The following is a 22,397-nucleotide window of genomic DNA, read 5'->3' on the forward strand; positions in this document are numbered from 1 at the left end:
TGGTTTAACTCCCATTTCATGGATAGAGTCATCACAGCCGAGATGTTTCCATTCTCCTGGCAGTGGAAAGCAAAACATATACCCTTCTGTCGCTTATGGCTGAGACCTCATCTTTTGCTCTCACGCTCTCAAAACATCGAAATCACACACTCGCGCCGAGCCACGAAAACCACAAACACGCACGCCCGCGCACACACTGGCAACTCTGGACGAGCCGATATTTGGGTTAGCATGGTACTTCATGGGGTGAAGGGGCTGTAGGGCGAGACCCACGTATATGAGAACGACTTATCTTAATAAAGACCACAGACATATACACAAACATTCACATGGCTTCCTGGGAGTTACCACGGAAACCAACTGCTGATCGGGCCCTCATGTATTTAGGGACAATCAATCACAATGACAGGCGGCTCCTAGCACCTTGCAGGATAGTTGGATGGGCGTAGTCGAAGAGAAATATCAGGCATTTCCTGATGGGGGCATGTACTTAATCACTGTGACCTTTGACCTTTTAGAGCCACTTTACAAAAACCGTTCGACGACATTGATCACAGTGTATTGCGCAGATCATAAAATGCCTTGAATTGAGTGCTGGGGTCAGAGTGCACAGTAGGGACGTGTTAAGGCCCGACCCTACCTGGGCTCTGTCTGATGTCTGATTGAGAAGACATGGAGGGCTAAACGGCAGTTTAGATTCCTCTGACTGATGACCCCAGGTTAGAGGTGACGGGTCAGACATGAGAGGAGAGATTGAAAAATCTTACGAGATGACCCCAGCTACTTAGCTCTCGCACATCTGCTTGAGTTTATACTGGTTAGTCGTGATAGTTACGTGTTTTGAACATGTTACTCGGAATAGGAGTCAGAATTGTGCATTTAAAGAGGGTAACACAAATGCATGGTCTATGGTCCATGCTAGACTACAGTCAATGGTTTAGCAGGGAAGAATCTAAACTCTCTTCTAGCAAGTATTTAGGCCAGGTTACAGAATACCAAATGCAACTGTTAACACAGTTTACACGTGAGTTCAGAATAATGTATAAATCCACTTTGCTGCTGGGTCGTTAAATTATTATTATTTTTAGTTTGGTTATTATCATTGAAAGTCAGTACCTTACGCCAATAATGTAAAAACTGGAATGATTTTATTGTGAATGTCTCCTGGAAGTGGCTATTTGGATAAAACTGAAATATGACTGGAATTAATTCATGTATTTTTTTGTAAGAGAAGCAATTAAACAAAATTTTATTTATATAGCTGCAACAACAATCCGTTTTGTCTCAACACACTTTACGGCACCAACAGCCCAAAACCCTCAGAGCAAGAACTAAAGAAAATGGTGGCAATTAAAAAAAAAAACAACAACCCCCTTTTAACAGAAAGAAAGCTAAAGAAGAAAGATATGAGCAGAACTGAAGAGAAGGGAAGAGAAGAGAGGAAGTGAGGAAAGTCCCTTTATGTTTTACTGAGCAAATTAAAATGTACATAATACGGCTTTCATCAAGAGAAGTGGTAAACATGATAAACGTTCAGAGTTTGCATTAAGTGGGAAGCTGATATAAATAGGAATAAGGTTATTCATTGTATAAGCTTGCCACAAATAAAGGCCTGGTTGTCTATTTTTCTCTTTAAATATTCTGTAGTACTATATCTTGGTGTAGTAAGTTGTTGTCAATATTCTGACATGTTTTTTGTTAAATATGTCATATATGACTGTGCAGTAGGATACAGATAAAAAATACCTCTGCGTGCAACTGGATAGTCCTGCAACCAGTCGGGTCAGCTATTTTGTTGTAAACAAATTCAACTCCACGGTGCTCAGATGATGTGTTTGAGTGTAAGTCCCCCTAAACAATTTGCTCTGGCAAATCTTTGCCAACGGAGTGGTTCCTGGCAAACTTTCCGACACAAATATTTGTGGTCAAGCAAGTTTGTCTGGCTTCCAGGCTAATTTTGATGCAGCGAGGTGGCATTTGTCTATCTAGAGAACAAACTGAGCAATTTATACATTCTGATGTGTGTTCAGTGTGTAGCAAGGCAACAAATGCAGAAGGATCATATATTCTGATATGTGTTAATCCAAATGGGGATTATTTACATCAAGTGTGATTGCACTAAGGCACCAACAGTATTGAATATGTGTCACCAAGCTTGAAAAAGCTGACTGATAATTCACTCTGGCTGCAACATTCTCTCTCATATTATAACTGACTAATTTATTGTTCATAATACGGACATAATTCATTATATGACCGTTCAAGTATTTTATGAATGCCAGTAAAATGCATCTGTAAGATTTATGTGCTCGAATGGTCGTAAAACAGTTTTTAAATTTAAATTTCTCTCTTGATAACCCTCGTGTCGCAAGATAGACCCGGTATGTATGGTATTAGGTGAAGTTCACTCTGTGGTGTGTCAGCCAACAACAGTGCAGCTAATTGGCTGTCTTAACTACTCCACATCACCCGGCCCCTCCTCTCTCAGTACGATCCAGGGGAAATAGTATTACAGAGCAGAGGTTGTGTTGACAGAGCCCGAGACAGCACCCAGCACAAGGCCGACCTTTCACCTTTCACCCCCCTCCAACCTCCCCCAAACCTGGAAACACAGGAAGAAAGCAAGGTCGCCCAGATGAGAGTGTCTGTCAACACACAGGGGGAATTGAAAGCAGGTTCAGAGTGAGGGGAAGAAAAAAAAACAGTTGGGGAGGGAAAAATCAGCAAAAGGAGGAACAGCTAGAGTGCTGACATTCGCACAGAGATATAAAAAGGAAGTTTCACAATTGAAAAGCATGCTGGATGAATCAGGCTCGTCAACCGGCTGGCCTACAGCTTAAACGGGTCCCCTGGAGGATCCAACGGAGTGCTCTCGTTTTTGTTCGAGATTTAACAGAAGGACGGCTATAATAGAGACAGCCGGTTGACTTCATTCACATTGATCTTGCCATTACACAGATGACTGCAAAAACGAGGCGGGGAAGGGAGAGATCTGGGTTTGATATACTAGCCGCCACACTCTCTCTCCCTCTTTCTCTCTCTCTGATTTCTGGTTCATATCAAAGTCTGAAACGATAATGGGGGAAACAACACTGTCTGTTTTCTTTTGGGTGGTTCTGTCTGTCTGTGACTCAGCTACTGGTCCGTTTTTTTTTTTTCTTTCCGTCATTTTCCTTCAAACTTTGAATCTGACATATTTATGTTCTTGGAAAAAAGAAAAAGAAAATAGACGACTGTGATGTCATAGAATTTCACATGCAGGCAGACCTATGCTCGGAGAGAGTGACATGCTTTACACAACATTAGCTGCAGCCGCTATTCTAAAAGCATTTGGCTCTCGAACACCGGATAGCGTTGCTTGTTCTGTCTTTGATGTACTGCTTTATAAAGTATCCAGTGTTAAATCATTTGGCATGCTGCTAAGTCTTACCTCATGCCAACTGAAATTTAGTGCTGAATGCCCTCAGCCTGTGTATTGTTTATACATATCTTGATTAACTATCTTAACTGCATTCGTTTGTATAGCACACCTTGTACATTTCACTGCATGTGCAAGGTCATTAGGGTCACAAATGATCATAGTTTTCCATGCATGTATTGTATAGAACACTCTTACATCAAGCGCATCTGTTTCTACTAGCCTGCGCGATGCTGTGCAGACCTCAGTGAGCAGGAATGTTTTAGTGTCTTAGGGAGGCCAATCTATAGTGGGCACTTTCCCTTATCCCCATATATGCCCCCGCTGTATACATACTGTAAGTTTATGTGTGTTTACAATAATGGAGTTTGCATTGCTTTGGTGCTGTGATTAGATTTCCTGTTTATGCTATGCGTTATGGTAAGAAAGCACACGGCTTCAATTTCATGCCCCTGATGTTGGGGGGGCACCGATGGGGCTTAAACGGGAAAACAAATACTGAACACGGTGGACATGGGTGCAGGCACCAGCACGGGTGCACACATACCCCAGTCACTGAAAAGGACAATACCAAAAAATGGCCTCATGTTGCCCTGTATTTGTTTTCGATCTTGCTTTTGTTCTGTAATACCCCCTCTTCTTCTTCAGCGATATCATTATAAATTTATAACCTCATTTAACCAGTCTGGGTGAACGCCCTTGCCTCCTAATGTCTGACCTCCATTTCTCCGTCTGTCAACTCTGTCCCCAACTATGTGCATTCCAACACGCCCCTGCGTCCCAAACTTTTGGAGATAATAACAGTATAATCCTGTCAGAGCAGCAGAAATGTATTTCACTCAGTGTCCACAGCAATCTGTGCCATCAGCTTTGCGGTTTCCCTGTGGTTTCAACCTCCACCCCCACCCCGCCAGCGAAACATAACACAGAATGATCAGCCTGAAGAGGGGAGGTAGCACGGGGGTAAATCACCTCGTTGACAGCTGCCCTCTACTGTAGGTGTGGATGTGGGACGTAGCCTCTTTGACCTCACGGGAGGCTGCTCGGGAGAGATGCTCAGTCAGAGCTGGGGCTAATTGTCCTGTTTGTCTGCAGTCTCTGTGTTTTCCTCCCCGCTCAACTGAGGAAGAAACGACAAGCGCCATGACCCCTAACCCCCGCAGAGGTGAGGTCCCGGGGGGGATGAAGGCGCAGCGGAGGGGAGGTCGCGCTGCAACATGTGGTCGGCTCGTTTGGGGCAAGCCAAACGGTCTTTCTTTAATTGGCCATGCAATCTGCCACAGCTGGGATGGATTACAGAGAAGAATTCTTCCCTTGAAAGGGAATGGGGAGACTGGTACACAGTGGACTCTGGACAGAGAGGATGGTTCAGAGAAGAGTAGCCAAAAGTAGATAAATCAGCACCAGGACTTTGTTACATTTGATTTGTACTCACTTGCTTCTTGAATCCAAACATGAAAAAAGGGAAGACCTTACTACCACAAAGCAGCTGGACAGTTGAGCGTTATAGTCTGACAATGCTTTCCTTCCTGCCAACATGCAAATACGGCACAGTTATGCTTTCGAAAGTTGGCAGAAGTCATAATAAAACCGATTTCTTGTCAGATACTGAACGTTTAGAGAAAATATAACACAGTTGACTGTTGGATGGGTAAGACCTCCATCCTGACAGAGGTCGTTTTATTTGATGGGGGAGATGCAAGTGTTGGCACGTCCAAAATCTGTGCTGCTTTTACTTGAATTTTCATGTGCAACCTTTAGTGCCCAGTGAAGTCACCGCTCAAGATGTTCTGTTTTCCTGTAAGTACACTTTATGAGGTTTTGACGTAACACCTGACAAATGTGTAACTTTTGAAGAAGCTAAGGAAAACGCACCTTAGAAAATGTCCGAGCTCTTCGTCCCTGCATTGTAACTATTCAACATAGAGCGGTTTATTAGGAACCCTCATACGCCTGTCTATTTAGCCAGTAAGTTAACCCTAACCCTAACCCTGGTTTAATTAACATGACATTGACATTAGTGCACCTAAATCCCCTGGCAGCATGAATGACGTGATTGAAAGCAGAATCTCTCAGGATTTTTTTTAACATCTTGTGAAATCCATGACATACATCTTGTTTAGAGAGCAAAGCGCCAACCATCCCTAATAAATTCTAAACTTTTGAGCATTGTCTGCGAAAATCTTTCCCTAATCCTAGCAGGACGCCACACAAGATGAAGTCTCCAACCAGCCACGACGCCTGCACTGCCTACAGCGCTTCCTCCGAGGGTTTCTTGGCCGCGCGTGTACTTGAGACGTAAGTAAATGCAAATGAGTTGCAGCAACATCTTGAGGCCATTTGGACGGGGTCAGTGGGTGAGAACGGTGATGGAGAGATGAGGCAAGAAAGGAACAGAGAGAAAGATGATTGTGTAAAGACAGGGAAGGAGGGAAAAAAAATGGAAGACACATGAGTTGGCACGGAGCGGAGCCGCGAATGCAGACAGACAGAGGAGAGTGGGATTTAGGGAATATATTGAGGAAAGGGGGCAGATGTGGCCGGATATCTACAGCGAGGCTGGAATGTGCTGATAGAACACGTCTGGGAAACGTCTTCATTTGACCCACTGGACGCGCAGTGTACGATTCGGCCCACAGCTGTGTTTCTTGCCATGATATTGATGAGCAGCTGGCTACTTCTTGCCCCCTCCCCCCTCCCCCACCGCTTAGCCACCGCTTTCCTCTGACTGACGTGTCCGAAATGTTTTAAAAGAGGCAAGTGTTTACGCAAAGCATACCACAGCTTATCAAGGTATTCGCCCTCACTGCGTCCTCTTCTTTATTGGTTCGCCAATAGTGTGCATGCGTGACATTCCCAGCTGTCTGCCTATATCCTTCTGACAGTGAAATGTGTGTGTGTGTGTCTTCCAGACTATAGGCACTTTATAATTTCCTGTGTGTGTTTGTGTGTTCATGCGCCACTGTGCTAATCTATCCTTGATGTGCTTCTTTGCCTGTGCAGGTGTATCAATAGCTGTGTGTCAAATCTGTTTACTTCCTTTGTCACTGCATATGTGAGAGAGTTCTATGCCTCAATGAATCGAGGGGAGGGGGATGACTGAGAATGAGAGCTGACAGCTCTTTGAGTATGTGTGCGTGTGCGGTTGTGTGTGGGGCTTGCAAGCTCCTCTCTATTACCCAGATTGATTAAGGAAGTGCTCAAGCTCCCACTTAGCCATCACCACTGACACGGAGGTGACCGTCTCATAACGGACCGAGAAAGAGAGAGAGACAGAGAGGGAGGTGGAGTGCGTGAGCCGAGAGATGGAAAGAAGGATGGAGCAGGGTGGAATGGGAGATATTTCAGCTAATCAGTATGTCTAAGAGGCCTGCCGTACTTTGTCTGAGAGCCATTTTAGCAAGACACAAGTTTGATAGATGTGCTTTTCGAAGCGTGTGCTAGTGCCTATCTTCCCATTTTCACTTTCTCCTCCATCATGTCATCCGTTCAGCCCTGAATCTCATCAGAGGCCTCGTCACTAAACCCCTTGAAGGAAATTTTACCTTCAATTTGGTGATGTAGGAACATAATAGGGACCTGGTTTTTATCCTGCCGCCATCCCTACTCTAGCACTGGCTTCAGTGGACTTTAGAATTCATAATCCTGACAACTTTCATTAAAATTCGAGGGATAATCCACAGATTTCCGAGGGAAATTCCCAAGGATGTGCTCTTTTACTTTTTTCTTTTTTCTTCCCACTCTTGTCGCTTTATTCCTGACTCCCAGCTCCTCTCTTTTGGAGTCTAACGTTTCGCTTGACTCTGCAGGAGCAGTGTCATTTACATAGTTTTCCCTAATCTTCCATAAATCCCTGGTTGGAGAGAAAGTTGGGGTCTGACGGGATGCTTCCCTGGGAGTGAAAACAGCAAGCAGAAAGGTACCGGCTGCAAAGAAAATATTTCAGTTGGGGTTTGATTACTCCCGGGCACTTATGGATGAAAATAAGCAAGGATCCCGCTGTGAAACTATCCAAATAAAGTGAAGGGAGCATCAGTGTTATGAGAGCACACATATAGGAAAGATTCTTGCCTCAGCGCTCTGTGCCTGTGTATATTTTATTGACTCTGCTGCGGCTTTTGGAAGCGTACTGAAGAGGATTGCGGTAAAGCCAATTTAAACCTGTTAGTACAGGAGATCCTTTGACCTCCATTAGGCTTGTCAATATTATTGTGGTCAAGTTCAGGTGTTAAATATCACGAGTGTCTGGGGTGCTGTGAAGCTGTGGGGTCATGGTTCATAGTTTTGGAAATGATGGTCACACATATGTCTTCCTCACAGAAACTCCAAGCTAAGTGGAGGTCAAGATGGCTGGACATGGCAGCACCTGCAAAGCTTCAACAAGAGCAGAATATAAACAGTCCAACTTGCAGGGTCCTGGAATTCCTTGAAAGCAAATGAGTTTAACAAAACTTAAAGACAAAAAGACTTTTCTTTGTGCCATGTAATGGAATTTGCTGAAACCACTGATGCTGTAATTGATTAACTGAGAAACTCTCTTTGTCTTATAAAGACGTCACTATAGGCATGAGTTTGTACGTAAGTACCAAGACTGGAACTCTACAGTGATCAAACCCACTGACAGGAGAAGTGAATAACATTGACCATCTTGTGACAATTCAGTGTTCTGCTGGGAAACTTTTGGACCTGGCATTCATGTGGATGTTACTTAGACATGTGCCACCCACCTAGACCAGACCAGGCACCCCCACCCCATAGCAATGACACTCCTCCATCCCCAGCAGGATGCAGACTGACACAGGCACACACACAAAAATGGTTTAGGAGCAACTCAGAAAACATGAAAAACAGCACAAGGTGTTGACCTGGCCTCCAAATTCTCTAGATCCCAAACTGATCAAGTATCTGTGGGATGATCCACAGAGGCCCCTCCCCTCAACCCATAGGACCCAAAGGTCCCCACTAACAACATTCTGTTTCCAGACACCACAGGACACCCTCATGGACCCATGTCCATTCTCTGATGAGTCACAACTGTTTTGAGGTCATAATGTTGTGGCTAATCGGTGTGTACTTGAGTGTTCCTATATTTCTAATGTCTGCTCCGTTCCAACAACCACAAAGGCTGGTTTCATGGTCCGGTCCTGCTTTCTAGGTTCTGACAATGGAAATGGCCCACATACTGTATGTACCATGGCATGGAATAAATTGTGGAGTACTGGTTCCCTCCAGCTGATGACCCCACTGCAAATGCAAGGGCACTAATGGATGTATACCAGCTAGAGATGCCCTGCATGCACTCCACCCACCTGCACGCTAAAACGGTGAGAACGTTGAGAGAGGACAGTGCCAGATCAGTGTGTAGCTCCTTGGGAAAAGGCTCTGTAGTGTATTCAACAGAATCCCCCCCCCCCCCCCCCCCGAGTGGAAGAAAGAAGTCTGAGATATCATAAAATGATAGGGATGTGTAGAAGTACCAGACTTGTTTCTTACTAGCGTTTCCTCTCGAGTATTAACTGTCAACATGTCTGAAAGCTACAAGAGACCTATTCCTGTTGAAATATTACTTTGAATCTAATCAAAATAACAAAGTGTCACTGCTTTTGTTTTCTTGCATTAACAGGATATGGTTCTTTGACCTTACATTGATGTGAGACTCACAACATACCTAAACTAGAGAGACACAGCAGATAGATAAACTGTGATGTCGTGCACTGGAAAATAAAATATCCACATTCAGGACACACAAGCTGACTGAGAGGTTTAGATTTTTCTTAAACTGCATGTTGGTAATTTCTGAGTATCATAAATTTCACATTTTTATTCCTCTCTCTCATTCTTAAACCAATCCCATGCAGCACTAAAATGTCCAAGGGTGCTCATAAATAATGAAACCATCTGACGTTTAAGTGTAAACACTCTTCAGTGGGAGCCAAGTAGCCAAGTACGTGTCTGTGTATGCGGCCACTTCTTGATGCAAATTCATTTCCATAGTTTAGCAGGAAAGATTTTTGGTAATGCTTCCCCCTTTAATTTCTTTCTGTGATATATTACTGCTCTTGAGTTTAAGAGATTAAACTGAAAACCTGTGATCATCCACCTGTTGGGTTTCCTTCAGCGACCGCATTTACACTCTGACTAGACCGTCATGTCTTCAAGAGTCAGAATCACTCATCTCATAATCAGTGTCTACATTCACGATCAATTTATCTTCTTACTTAAGTGGAAGTTTGAGATGGAAGGGCGGTGCGCAGCCACGTCAGTTTTACAAGCCCTATATGTGTCCTGCAAATGTGTATAGTTTAGTGTTCATCTGGATTGTGCTGAATTATTACTTTGTGCTCACAACGCTGAGCTTTACTGTTAATGAAGAGGCTCTATGCACCATGGGAGCATTTTTTGTTTTTTTCTGCGCAGGTTCCACCTTTTACACTGGGCCCAGATTACAGGTGCTTTAGGCCAGTTTATTCCTGTATTCACCCAAACAGTTCATTGATGGAGAAATCACGTCCTGACCTTGCTTGGTAGTGAGGTTCAGACCAGATTATCTGGTAATGTGAGGGCTAGTGTGAACACTAGCAGTGACGGCACAACAAGCTACTATATGTATTAAATGGAAGCCAGTCACATGAAGCAATAGGCTGATATCAGGCAAAAAAATAAAAGATTACGCTGTGTAAATTCAGCATTATCAGCCATTGAGTATTGGAAAATCCAATGGCTCATCTATTTGACATTTTCTGTCTCTACCTGGACGGCCTAAAGCAGATGTATCCCTCCATAAGAGCGGGGTTCTGCTCAAGGTTTCTTCCTGTTAAAAGGGAGATTTCCCTTGCCACTGTCTCCTTCATGCTTGCTCTGGGGGGTCTCAGACCAGGTTTTGTAAAGCGTCTTGAGACCATTTTTATTGTAATTAACACTATATAAATAAAACTGAATTGTACTGAATCGAATATCATACAGACTTCACGATCAACGGGCGTTGAAAGAGAGATAAGAGACCTGCGAGTCTGCCCATGACGACATATTATGAGCGAGAGCGTGATGAGTGAGGAGGGATGGTGACAGTTCATCTACTCTGTGTAGAGTTAAATCATTTTCTTGTTTCACAACCAGAGTAATAAAATTTTTCTTTTTGTCTATAGCTCAGCAGTCATTTATAACCTATTTCTTGATGCAAGTGTAAGGAAAGTAACCATAGCAGCGGTGGCCACTGTCACTAGACTGTGGTAGACTGTGTCAGCACTCGTCCACTACTCGACTTAGCTGTGCAAAGTTGTAGTTTTAGATAGTGCTACCGCTATAAATATTTATAACCAAACCCAATGTTACGGCTTACGCCCAGCTTTTTTACGTCCGAGCTGGTGCAACCCGCCCCAGATGACTAATTTCCCGAATTCAGATGGAATTGCGTCATGCGCATTAATACTACACGTTAATAAAAGTGCTGAAAGTTTCTTCTTTCCAGGAAATCTTATGTCTATGTGGCGTCGTAACATCCAAGACAATTCGTTGGCTCCAACTTGTCATGCCAGAAACGCAGCGCTTGAACAAACGCCTGGATTGTAAACAGAGCTCTCTAGGTTTTAAACATGTCATAACTACAGTACATACATTTGTCATCCTCATCCAGCACCGCGGAACCCCTTGGAACACAACACGGTGTAAATCACGTATCATGACCATTAGTGGTACAAGTATCTAAACACAGACATCATACATGAAAGACAGATGAGCACAACAGAGGGGACAGGAAAGGTTTATGGGCTCTAATGACATCTGTTAAAGACTAAATGAGGTGCATCTTTTTCAGTAGAGGGCTTGTGGCTCACTTTCTTTATTCTTTTTTTTTTCCTCGTGTTTACTTATGCTTTGAAACTTTGTCTGACGAACTTTCTCAGAGCCCCTGTGCGGCCCCCATCCTTCTTCCTCCCCGCTTGTAGTGCCTGTAAGTAGGGCCAAAAAATACAGAGGGGTCAAGCAGCATCATACGCGTGGATGACCCCCAGTGTAAATAAAGTGACTCAAGGGGAACATCTGATAAGAAAAATGAAGTGGGTTCCATGTTGATCTTTGCAAAGACACGGCAGAAAATGGATGAGTGGCGTGTGGAAGTAGCAGTATGTCAAAGCAAGAAATAATACAACACAAGTTATATAAAAAAAAATAATGAAAGAGCACGTTGTAGTAACTTTACTGTTGCAGATGTTGGTGTTGGCACAGAGTTCACCTCCAGTATTTACTGTACATATAAATATACATGATAGATCCAAACATATCATCAAGTAGTATAAGCCTTTCAGCAGTAGTTACTAAAATCCGGGTAAACTACTGTTAAACTGTAGAATTAAACTGAAAATATCTTATGAATAAGAGCAGATTAAAGTCATATTAATATAATCTTTTTTTTTTTTCTTTGGCCACTTGGCCAATATAATCTGGTCCTGATAAGGCAGAAGCTTGAGCGATCATCCACAGATACAAAGTTATATCCATTTTGGAGTTGCATGTCTGTCCACCTGATGAATGTTTCATATTCTTCTTTCAGCTTTGTTTTGGTCTCTACCAACCCCTGAGGGAAATAAATAGTGTTTTTGCTCATAAATCCTTTGTTATGTTCAAGACCTTGTTGCTTTTTCCCCCCTGTCTGCCACTCTCCGGTAGCATCCAAAGGGTTTTGGACCAGACCAATGCAGTAAAGATGAAAGATCTGCAAAACTGAGGGTAACAGATATAGGTGAATTATTTTATATTACTGTCAGTCATTTGACCGGTCCACAACCATGCTAGAGACTGCAAAAGCTCAGGTGCCTTGAGATAAATGCAAATGCTAATATGCTAGTGTTTAGTAGATATAATGTTCATAGTAGCAACGTCTAATTAGCATTAAACGCAAAGTACAGCTGAGGCTGTTTTTTGGTCATTAACTAAACAAATAGACATTTGGGATATTATGATAATGTTGCAAGAAGAAAGGCAGGGAAATAATGATTGTAATTCAACATGAAGGTGTAATGTGTGTATCAAATTTTGTGGACATCCATCAAATATGTTAAGATATTTCACTGAACAGCCAAAACAAAAACGCCCAACGCGCTGGTGAGGCGAGAAGAAAATTAGGTTAGCTTTCCGAAACATTTTGGTATCTTCAAGTGAACTGACAGTGGTAGAAGTGCAGCTAAATCTGGTATTGATCAGTGTCTGAAGTTGGACTGCGTCTAGCTCGGGGTGCTCGAGCCAACGGTCTCGCTTTAAACAAGCTGCTTTATTGGCTCCCACTAAAGAAAAGTGCTATTGCCCACAAAGCTGTCATTTTTATAAAGGTGAATGAAGCGAAGCATTCGTGAATCAATTCCTTACTGTTAGACTGTTAGAAAGAAAGAAAGAAATAAAGAAAGAATCAATTTCAGGAATTGTTCTCTGTTGTTGAGACGTTGGCTGGTGTTTTTGAACTGCCTCAGCTGACAGAATGGTGCTGCAGTAGTCATTGCATCAAAGCTGATACTGACCATGGAGACAGGGGTTTCGCTTGCTGTTTTTGACTCAGTCCTGCCCATATATTTGGACGACATTTCTTGTAACAAGTGATATATAGGGTGTTCCATATAAAACACAGAGTGGCAGTGTGCTGTGGTAATACTTCTCCCTTCCTTTTCTTTCTTCTCATCCCTCCCTCTCATTCTCACGTTCTTCTCTTGACAGCAGGTCGGTGTTCTGCTGACAGAGCCCATTTTGGGCTCCCATAGAGATAATGTTAATGGGAGACAGATTGGCCCCCCTTCCCTCTTTTTTCCTCTTCGCCCCTCTCTCTCTCCGTCTCTCTCCTCATGGATCCCACAGGAAAAAAAAAAGAAAGAAACTGGAGTGAGGGGAAAGAGGGAGGAGGTGTGATGGACTCTCTTTCACCATTATCAGAGGTGGTCTGTGCACTGTAATGGCAACTTCAGTGCTGACATTATGCCCGAATGCAGCCGCACAAGGAGGCGTGACGTACGCGCACTTCAATATACTCCAACATGCTGCCATCAAGAGTACCTTGTGAACTTCTGCATCTATGTTCGGAAGCCGTTAATGTGGCTTTATTGTCTTGCACTAAGTGCTTTTGGAAATACTAACAAATAGATCCTGGAATAGTTTTTTCCTTGGTTGCTTTTTTTTTTATTGCAGAAACCACACAGCACACAGCTCCAAGCTCCTCTGTTCCTAAAATAAAAATCAGAAGAGGACATTAATGTGACATTCACAATGCTTTTACAAAATGGTAAGAGGATACACTAGTAATACAAATTACATAATATTGTAAACCTTGGAGACATTATAACCACAGTTTGTATTGTATTTTTATCTATATATGTACGGGCGCTAGGGACACTGTTGCAGCACGCATTTTTCTTCAGATACTGAAAGCAGCATAAGCTTTAGTCTAGAGTCCAGCAGCACTCTTCTTTTATTGCATGGACATTTTGTTAAAGAGCAGGACACAGCACCCATGTGCCCCTTACTGAAAACAAGCTCTTGCGGCTGTGCAATAAATGTTATACAGTTTTTTGGCAACTTGGCAAGCACAAACAAACGTTCCCGTGAATTCAGTTCATGTGCAAAGACTACTGAGGCTTAGATTGCAGGGTATCCGTACTGCTTCCTGCACAAGGCTGTGTCCGTCTGAAATGACCTATGTTTATAGCAAACTTTTCAAGTCATGCAAATGACCGCTGACCGCCGAGAAGCAAAGGTCGACGTAGCATCCCCTCAAAAGGTAGCTACATTGTTCAGCAGGCTGCATGTACTGTAGGCAATCATACAAAGACAGTGCCTAGAAGTAGAAACATTTGCTGGGCTGTATGTTTTATATATTTGTTTGCATGTATTGCACGACGTGTTTTGTTTTATTTGATTTGTTTTTCAGTATTCTAGGTTACACGATGCATTGTTTCCCTTTGTGAGCCGCACAAAAGCATGTTTCGCATCATCTCAGACCAAAGGTCAGTGTCGATTTCTTTAAACTGAAAGTATGACCTTTTCTTAACCTTGGCCTAGGAGTTTCAGTTCGCTAAACCGAGCCAAACCTAAACCGCGGATGTGGAGGATGACAAAGAAACAGGTTTGGAATGCACTGACCTACCTTCATTTAGTCATAACTGGGTATGTCAACCTGTAGTTTGTGGCTTCCAGGTCGGAAAGTGCTCATAAAAGCTGTTTTGGATGGCAACGACAGGCTTTTTTGTTGTTTAGGCAAGATGACTTGTCGTCTTCCGCGAGTGTGGATACATGTTTGGATTTGTCATACACATTAGAGAGAGATGATCTTTTTTTGAAAGAAACCTAAAGTCTATTATGTACAGCTTAGCCCTTGTGTTTGATCTATAATCACTCAAGTGAAAGGCCAAAGCTGTAATTCTGCATTGAAAATATCTTTGATTGTGTTGCTTTATTGTGTTTTCCCCTAGTGACAGTCTAATTGGTTTGAGAGCAACACCCAAAAACAGCTAGCAAAAAAGAAAAATAACAACTCCTCACACTCGCAGACCGTCTCCATCTTCAAAGGGGATTTGCTTGTCCCTCCCACTGAATTATAGTCACTGCATCACCACTTCCAGATCCTTCCAAAAGCCATTCCACACCAGAGTGGGAAATTCCAACAAAAACCGTCACAGCAGGGAAGGGGCGTTGTGCCTTTGCAGCGAGAAGGTGTGTGTGTGTGCGTGCGTGCATGCAGTGAAATCAAAACTAACTTTAGCACACCCTACTTCCACCGCCTCCAACCCATAATCCTTTAAAAGCTTTCATAAAAATTAAAAACAAAGTGAGTTAAATGACATTCCTAATGAGAAAAACATCAACCAAAGAAAACTGTGAGTGTGGGGGGTGGTAGGGAGGGTGAGGGGGGTAGAGTGGGATACTGTTGATGAGTAGATGTGTGTGAGTGGGCGAGCACAAGAGAAAAACTTAAAAAAAAAAGCGTGAAAAAACAAAACAATAACAGTTATTTTCGGGTCCTTCTTTACTTGCCAGCTCCTTTTAGCAAAGCTTTTGCACCCTAAGTATTTTATAGCTCGTTGGCTGCCAAGAGTTCTTGGCCTGCTTTACAATGAAACTGAACAGAACCGGGCTCAACAGGCGTTCTGGGAGCAGAACAACACATCAGGTCCAATTACGATCAGTAGGTGGAACTTATTGTAACCTGCGACACACTCACTGCTCCCCCCCACCCGGTACCACGGACAACAGAAAGAGGCGCTTTGTGAAACACTTGGCCCCGCATGCTAACGGAAAGCGATCCTTGTGAAATGAAATGGAGGAAAAAAAAACCTGCAGTCTGTGTGGAATCCGCGAGGGGGGTCATAAAATGTGATTGGTGGGCGTAAAGGAAGGAAAGGTAGAGGAGGAGGGAGTCGCAAACGCTATCTGTCTATTTATGTTTATGGGTGAGCATGTCTGTGTTCGGGCCAGCTGGAGGACTCAACGTGCTTGACCTCTCTGTCTATAGGCCTGTAAACTCGGACCAATCAAGCCAATTCGCTGCCTACAAGACCCATGGGAAATGGAGTTGGAACTGATGTATAAAGACGACATGAATACAAAGTTACGGAATCAACTTCTGCCCTGTCGTTTCTGCTCTCTTTCACCTAATAAAAGGGTAATCTTTACTGTTAATGGTGTAATGATTTCCACACTGTGGAGAGATTTATGAAAACGTTCCCCATGACTCTTCTAGATAGCATTTGGATGGATGAAGTTGCTGGGAGTTGCGTTCAGATTTGACGATTACACAACTGGAATCACATGTAAGTTGATATGGTGGATACAAGGCCCAAGGAAGTGCACCACAGTGGGGTAAATCAGATTTTTCATCCGTGCACTTGTCTGATGATGGCCTTGGGTGTATCCTTATATCTCAACTGAACATCCTAATAAAATACTTCTACAATGCTTTCACCACACACGATTTTTGTAGGAAGTTTAATGGTGTGATGTTCATATGGTGCGCACAGGTCGAAGAGAGGAGCTCGGGGTGGATGGTGGTTGCACAAAGCACAGAGTTGATTTATTTTTCTTTTCGTTCTTACTATTATTATTCTAAAAGAACCTATATTTGGGGTGTCTGGCATGCATCAAAATCATGCACCGGTTGAGTCTCTTGACATGATTCATTACGGGTTGGCGCAGACCATCAGCTTGTCAGATTGCGTCACTATCCTAATATCCAGCCCTGGAATGTTTCCACTGTACTACTAAAACACTTGCTTCACGTTTGGGAAATACTGAGGCTTAAGTTACAGGTTTTGAAGGATTCCTCATTTCTTCGTGCCAGTGTTTTCATGAACATTCCCCAACATTAGAAGTGCTGTGAGTTGCGCCGAGGTGCACAACCATAATATAATCACACTTGAGATTTCCATTTTTTTGTTTTTGTTCATAGATGGAGGAATGAGTTTCAATACATAGATGAATTTTGAAATTTGTGGGGATTTTTATTTTGCTGATTTGCAAATGGTATATGTGCTTTTGGAAAGATCATTTTGAATACTGGGCCAGAATAAACACTTAAAGCTCACAGTGAATAAAAAAAAAAAAATAAGTAAAAACATGTCTAGTTTACTGATTGGTCACAGAAGATGTTCCAGAGAATAGTGCCCAAAGGTTGTACGTTTGGCAGTTGAATTATTTCTTGCAGTGATTTTATCAGTTGCGTATGTGACTATTTGCAAGAAGTGACTGATTATAATGCGTTGCATATGGTATTTGTGATGATTAGTAATAATGTATGTAAAGGAAATTGAAATGGTATCAGACATCCCGCTGATTGTGCCAGAATTATGCGCAAGAGCTGAGTGATGTGATTTGATTTTGGTCCTCGTTCTTTAGTTGCCAGGAGCATATTGTACAGAAAACAAATGACATATGTAGCCGGTGAGCCTTACCGGTACAGTATACTGTATATTTAATGTACTGTAAACAGTCCCTTATTGCCCAAATAATCTGGGGAGCATTACATCGCCGACAAAACGCATTTGCAAAGTATGAGACGGGGTTGCCTGCGATCGCATTGCATCTGCATATGCATTTATTTCCACTCCTCAATTGCTCACAGACACTCCAGCGAGAGCGCACACTTGCATGCTTGTCTGTATTGCCCTCCCTGCATTAAAAGAGTGATGTCTTTATCACGGGGAGAGAGGTGGAGCAAATGGAATGAGAACAGAGAAAATATGACAATGCTCACATGAAAGAGAGGCCTTTCAAACTCGGGGGAGACATGAAAGACTCTCTCTCCCTCTCCTCCTCCTCCTCCTCCTCTCTCTCTTTTGCTTCCTTTTGTTCTCTCTCCATCTCCCGTGTTCCCTCTCTTCCCCCATCCTTCCACTCTGTCTCGTAATTGTACATTCAGACTCAAACTGTGAATGCTAACAAGGCTTTTAGCCACACTGAATTAATGTATCCAGTGCATTTCACTAATGTGCTACCTTTCAAATGTCACCTTTTATGTTGTTGCTGTGAATACATCTTAGAAACCGTGCATTAATTTTTGGGTTACTCAGCTCAAATTGCCTTTGGCTACTTTGCAAAGTTCATACGGTGACAGACATCTTAAAAGTCCTCAATCCGGCTGATAGCAGCTAGCGCAGACGGTTTCTTATAAAATTGACACGTATCAACATTAGATAACTCGAAGGTGTAAATTTCAAAATGCTCAGAGTGCCCTTGCTTGTTGTCGCACTTTCAGTCCCATCACGCAGGCTTCCGCAGCAAAGTTGGGTTTTCTCCGTTTCCTTTTTCAAACTTCTGAACAGATACTGGGAAAAACAGCTGCCGATGAAGACTGTGTGACACTATATAACATGGGCTATGAGGTGAGATTGTTTTGCAGACTACTCTTTCTGAGTAGAAAAATTAAGTGTGAAGCTAAAGTCCCACCAACACACATTGGTTATCGATTATTATTATTATTATTTTAAAGTAAATTTCATCACCACAAGTCATTAGAACTATGACTTGCAGTTTGTTGAGACAGAAGACATTTATTGCATAGGATTCTAAATTGAATTAAGTACGTCACGGCCAGTCAACACCTTCATATGTTATCAGTTAAATAATCCAAATGTTTAATATGTGAAGGGTCAGACGTCCGGACTAAAAATGTCATTAATTTGAAAGATTTGAAACTGAAGGCTCAATTTTTGATCTTGAACTTTGATGAATACAATGTTACAGTAGTTTTGGGAAAGTTTTTTTTTTTTTTTTTTTTTACGGCTTAATGATAATTTGGATGGCATGATTCTACGCCCCTCTCAATTTGACCCCCCCACACCAAATGAAGAAAAATACGACCCGAAAGGGATTTTTTTAATCTGAAAAAAATAAAACTCCAAAAAATAAAACACAAAATCTGCAACTGATAAAAAACTCAAATATCAAAATATAAATGAAAATGAAAAATGAAAAAAAATAATCATTTATTTAAGAAAATTCCAGAACTGAATCATAGTTATCGTTAAACTGAAAAAAATAACTTTCCTACGCTTACTTTTAGTTTGAGTACAATACTGTATTTTTCAAAATTCAAGATAAAAAATTTAGCTTTCTATTTCAAATCTTTATTCCATGTTAATGAAACTTTTGGCCTGGATTTGGCTCCATACAGGTGAATAAATAAAAAATAATAAATAAAACATAGACATGTCCTGTAGGTTTTTCTGCAGATCCTGAAGATAAGATATCAAATCTATAATGACTGCCTCGCTAGTTCAGTCCGGAATACAAATGGCGCCTTCATCACCCATACAGAAGCATTTTGATGAGAACATTATATTACTAACAGTATAAACCTTGCAGCAGAAGGTGGAAATACAATACCAATATAAAATGTGTCAAGAATACTGACTCTTCTTGATTTGAGTACAGCCTCGGTTGAGTGCAATGTGGGTGCTTCCAGGCTTAAAGACCTTCAACCTTGTTCAAAAGTTCAGTTTCAAATCTGTGTGCAGACATGAAAGAGTGAAGACTGGACTGAAGTCAGGAAGCCACACCTGTTTGTCACCTGAGTTCACCTCCTGAGGAAACTTTGACCCCCTCTGGGCTTTATGCGATGAGTTCAAAGGTCAGAAAGAACTAATGAGGCAGTAGAAGGTCATAGGTGGGGAACAGCCCCTCAGGAAGGTACGTTTCTGCTTCCCTGTGGTAGATTTTTGTGGGAATATGCACAGGTACGGCACAGTCAAGGTGAGGATTTAATCAGGCATTAGAACCAGGCAGGGAGAAAATGAAATGGAGACAGCGGCTGTTTCTCGACATTTTTACATGGAGAAGAGGGGCCGGGAAAAGATGAAGGGAAGTTGAAGGAGGTAGAGAAAAAAAAGCTGTTTTAATCTTTTGATCCTTTCACCTCCCATCAGCTCTTGTATCAAACAAATTACCCAGAACGCACCCCTGCACACATCAGTCTCATTACCCGTCTCCCTCTACACGCCCTCTACACGGAGACACTGGGTAAATAGCACTGTCTGTAGGGAGACGAAGAATCAACAACATAATGAGACTGCTGATGATGAGCTCGGTGTTCGTGTGTGTGCGCGCATGTGTACATGTGGTTTAAGTGCTTTGCTTGGAATTTACTTGCTCAAATCAGGGTTTGAATTAGCTCCGACTCAAGAGAGAGCTGGTATAGGCTTAGGGCTGCATGAGAAACAACACAAAAAAAAATATTATGAAGTGAAGTCAAACCTCTAATTTATTCCGAACTTGTTTATCGGCTGCAATGGAAGCCATGTGGAAGAGTTACGTAAGACATCCGGGCGGATTGAGATCTTGTGTTTGATGGGAAACATGATCCCTGCAGTCTAAGCCTGGATTTAACTGGTGGATTCTTCTATTGCACTGCATCATATTTATGTCAAAGGAAATCAGATGAGTTATGTTTTTGATTTGATAGAAAGGCAAGCTATGCGTGATTTTGAAAATGTCTAAAAAAAAAATAAAAAAAAAATAAGAGGATTAGACACATTTCCTTCTGGCATATTGTGGTAAATAAACGGCTTTTTGTGTTTTATGGCTCCAAAATTCTCAAAAAGCCCTCTTTCCATTACTCTTACTTGGTCTCTCCACCCACTCTCATCCACTACATCCATCTTTTTAATGTTTCGAGTCACAACCCCTTACAATCTACACCATTCTCCATTGTCCACCCATACAAGCCAGTCATTGTCTGTGTGACACAGTGACAAGGGACCCGCGATGTCAACACCAACAGTATGGCGAGCAGATCATTATGTCTGGCCATGGGGTTGGTCAAAGGTGAAAGGCCAGAGGTTAGGGAACAGTCGCCATTAAAGGAGTCTCCTCTGTCAACACGTTTGTATATAGCAGGAAGAGACAGAGCAATTCCCCTCAGCGCTCACATCACTTTGTCATGTCCTGTGATGAATGGTGCACATGTTAATCATACGGAGAGAAATTAATGGAAATGGAATGATGATGATGGAAATGAAACACAGCGGGCTGCAGTTACTGTTTCCTTGTCATTTCTCTTTATGTCAGTCAGTACTTCATACATCTATGCTTAAATAACGTATCAAATTAAGTGGGCTCAGTTGTGAAGGGACTGTTGCTTTTTAAACATTATCCTTGGACCAAGTGTTGGCTTAAAGGATAGTTCTTGATCCATGTGCTGCAAGAAGTTAGAAGTAAGCTGTCATGACACTGAAGAAGAAGGAAAAGCAGAATTGGAGGTTGTTGTTCATTTAACTGAGAGGAATAGAGAGTTTATGTTAGTGTTTAAATATTTTATAAGCACAAGTTAATGCTTTCATTGAAACTGTGATTAAGCAAAATCACACTTTTCCCAAAGAGTTGGAGAAACGACTGAAGGGTTAATGGGGCCCCACTGGCTTATTTTAATGTAGTCAATGATTCAGTTTCCTTACTTACAGTGCCGCTTTTAAGTTTTTTTTGCCCTTCAGAATTTTCTGCATAAAAGTGACTCAGTGTAAAGTAGACAAAGGGAACCTGATAAACAAATGAAACGAAAGTATTATACTTGTGTATTTGTTTATTCAGGAAAATTAGCCAATATTACATATATGTGAGTTTCAAAAGCAAGTGCTCTCCTCTCTCCTCTTGGACTACAAGCTCTCACCAGAATTGTTTCCAATCAGTGTACTCTTGCTCGTGCTATCAGGAAAATCATGTTTTGATGAGGTTTTGAGTTATTTTTATGTAGAAACGAAATTCTGAAGGGCCTGAAAACGTTTTAGCGGCACTGTATATCCCGTTGTTTTATGCTGCTTTATTAGACCGAATTTCATTTTATGCAGAAACATAAAGATATACAACAGATCAGCCACAGCATTAAAACCACTGACAGGACAATTCAATGTTCTGCTGGGAAACTTTTGGACCTGGCATTCATGTGGATGTTACTTAGACATGTAACACCCACCTAGACCAGACCAGGCACCCCCACCCCATAGCAATGACACTCATTGAAGGTGCTGACCGGGCCTCCAAATCCCAAACTGATCAAGTATCTGTGGGATGATCCACAGAGGCCCCTCCCCTCAACCCACAGGACCCAAAGACCCCCCATTAACAACATTCTGTTGCCAGATACCACAGGACACCCTCAGAAGGCCCATGTCCATTCTCTGATGAGTCACAACTGTTTTGGAGGCACAAGGAAGACCTACACAATATTAGGCAGGTGGTCATAATGTTATGCCTGATTGATGTACATTTTCACAATAATTCAGTTCTGACAGGTTTTCAACATTTTTCAACTCTCAACTCTGCTTGAATGCTTTTCTTACGATTTTGGAACCTGGCAGCAGGGATTTGCTCTAACTCAGCCACAAGAGCATTAGTACCACATCATCCCAGAGTAGCTGGATAGGGTTAAGGTCGACTGAGGTTAGGGCTCTGCGAGGGAAAGTGAAGTTTTTACACACTTACCTCAGAAATCCATTTCTTTATAGCCTTGGTTTGT

Source organism: Chelon labrosus (assembly GCF_963514085.1).
Source record: "Chelon labrosus genome assembly, chromosome: 13".
Lineage (NCBI taxonomy): Eukaryota > Metazoa > Chordata > Actinopteri > Mugiliformes > Mugilidae > Chelon > Chelon labrosus.